This window comes from Tursiops truncatus, chromosome 16 (assembly GCF_011762595.2).
Source record: "Tursiops truncatus isolate mTurTru1 chromosome 16, mTurTru1.mat.Y, whole genome shotgun sequence".
Taxonomy (NCBI): domain Eukaryota; kingdom Metazoa; phylum Chordata; class Mammalia; order Artiodactyla; family Delphinidae; genus Tursiops; species Tursiops truncatus.
In genome coordinates, this window is record NC_047049.1 from 74,414,852 (window position 1) to 74,417,637 (window position 2,786).

General features: G+C 36.3%; 1 pseudogene; it reads left to right on the forward strand.

Annotated features, from left to right (window-relative positions):
* The first annotated feature begins 979 nt into the window (after positions 1 to 979).
* LOC101333667 (WW domain-binding protein 4 pseudogene) lies at positions 980 to 2,097 on the forward strand (annotated as a pseudogene).
* The last annotated feature ends 689 nt before the right edge of the window (positions 2,098 to 2,786 follow it).

The following is a 2,786-nucleotide window of genomic DNA, read 5'->3' on the forward strand; positions in this document are numbered from 1 at the left end:
GGATGTCTATATGAGATATGATGATAAACATAAAACAGGAAAAAATAGATTCTATGTGTTGGTTAATATATAGCTCGACTTGACTGGGCCATGGGATACTCAGACGTTTAATCAAACATTATTCTGAGTGCTTCTGTGAGGGTGTCTATGGATGGGGTTTTAACATTTTTTAGTTATGTTTATATAACTTTTTATATACCAAAAATAAATATAACTAAATATCATTTTAAGAGATGGGTACAAATCTTTATTATATTATTTTGTGTTTGAAATACATCTTATTTAAGTGAGAAAATACAATAAAGTTACCTGAAAGTCTAACAGAATTAAGGAAAAACTGTGTATGATGAACACCTGCAAATGATTATATGAAACAGGAAATGTTTAACCAGTTACAATGTATAATGGGAAAAACATCACTTTTTAAAAATAAATACAAAATATAAAATTCCTAGGGATATTTTAAAAAGAAATGTGCATCACATGTGAGTCTTGATTGAAGAGACATAGAAATATGTACCTGAACAGGTAGAAAGAAAATTTTCTAATTCTTCAATTAAGTAGTTTTAAGGAATTTCAAATAAATGTCAGTGGAGATTAATTTGATATCCTATTGTTAGACTGCAAATTCAATGAAATTGTAAATTGCTGAATAGCTAAGATACTTAAAAAGATGTAAGCAGAAGGGACTTGAAATTTCAATGATTAAAAGAATAGGTTATTTATGCAAAGATATTACTAAAACTTCAACGGATCACGATTCTGAAGAGATACAACAGTTTTCTTATTTATTAGAATTTCTATTTATAATTTCTATTTATATGAATTCAGTACATAGTTACCTTTTCATTACAAATAGCTACCCAGGGAAGAAGGGAGGTGTCTGAGCTCTGGGTGAGCTGGGCGTCAACTTGCCCCGAGTGGGGAACACATGCCTCAGCTGGGCCTGAGGACGACCCGCGGAGCGGCTGGTCCAGTCATGGAAAACTACTGGAAGTCACAACCAAAGAAATTCTGTGATTACTACAAGTGCTGGAGAGTGGACAATAGGCCTAGCATTGAATTTCATGCAAGAGGAAAGAATCATAAGGAAAATGTGGCAAAGAGGATCAGTGAGATTAAACAGAAAAGCCTGGATAAGGCAAAGGAAGAAGAAAAGGCATCAAAGGAGTTTGCTGCAATGGAGGCAGCTGCCCTGAAAGCATACCGAGAGCATGTGAAAAGGCTTGGCCTAGAGTCAGAAATTTCAGAGCCAAGCATATCACCAGTAACCAGCACTATCCCACCCACCTCTGCATCAAATCAGCAGCAAGAAAAGGGGCCCTGAAAGGGGCAGATGGGTAGAAGGCATAACCTCTGAGGGTTACCATTACTATTATGATCTTATCACAGGAGCATCTCAGTGGGAGAAACCTGAAGGATTTCAAGGAAACTTAAAAAAGACGAAAGTGAAGACTGTTTGGGTAAAAGGTTTAAGCAAAGATGGTTATACCTATCATTATAATACAGAAACAGGGCAATCCGGATGGGAGAAACCTGATGATTTCATTCCACACTCTGGCGATCTGCTTTCTAGTAAAGTCAATGAGAAGTCACTTGGCACCCTAGAAGAGTCCAAATCATCAGATTCACATAGTGATTCTGATGGGGAACAGGAAGCAGACAAAGGGGGAAAAAAGGAGAAGTCTCTACAGAAACACAAAAGCTAAAAATAAAGTTTAAGGAAAAAAATAAAAATAGTGATAAAGGAACTGAAGCAGAAACACAGAAAGAAAAAAAAATACCCAAGGTAAGAATTCATCAGGTCCAAATGAAGAAAAACCCAAAGCTCATGAAAAATCAAACCCATATGGAGAAAGGCAAGAAATTCAATAAGTTGAGTCCCATGAGGAGGTAGATTTGGAACCTCCAAGCACTGAAAATGAATATGTATCAACTTCAGAGGCTGATGCTGGTGGGGAACCCAAAGTGGTTTTTAAAGAAAAAACAGACACTTTTCTTGGAGTTGTGGCAGATGGAGTGGCTCCAGTCTTCAAAAAGAGAAGAATTCAAAATGGAAAATCTAGAAATTTAAGGCAATGAGGTTATGATCAATAACTGTAAAAAAAAGCTTTTTGTACCGGCTTTTTGGACAGAATGGAGACTATACATCCTAAAAGCTCCTCTGTGTTTGTTTTACAGTACTTAAATGCTAAAAGTTTAGACTTATTCTAAATGTATTTTATGTGCATTTAAAATAAATCTTTTTTTTATGTGGAAAAAAAACCCAAATAGCTAGGGAATTAAGTCAATCAGTAAATAGTGCATAGTCAATTAACTGAACTTTTAGGGGTAAAAGAAATCAGTTCTCCAGGGACTCCATAAAACGTTTGAATGCAGAATAGCTGGGTGCTGAATCCTCTTCCCTGAGCTGTTGCCATCACCACTATGTCAGGCTTCAGTCAAATACAGACAGTGCACTAAGGAAGTGGAGATTTGTGGCCACCTGCAGGAGAAATCATCCCTGGGCCACAGGAACCCTGGAGGAACCAACATCAACAACCAAAACTAGCAGCTACCCTTTCACTTTTTAAAAAAATATGAACAATCGTTATACAACCCTGGGCACATGAGGAAAATAGCTGCCAGAAATGATAATTTCATTCTCTAAAATGAGAGAAAATCCACCAAAGAAAACAGAGCTACTGAAAAAATAAGAGAGAATTTTAAAAGTATCTAATTAGTATTCTCAGATCCAAGAGAACTGCAGTGGTAAAAACAAGAGCAAGTTACAAAGATAGAAAGGC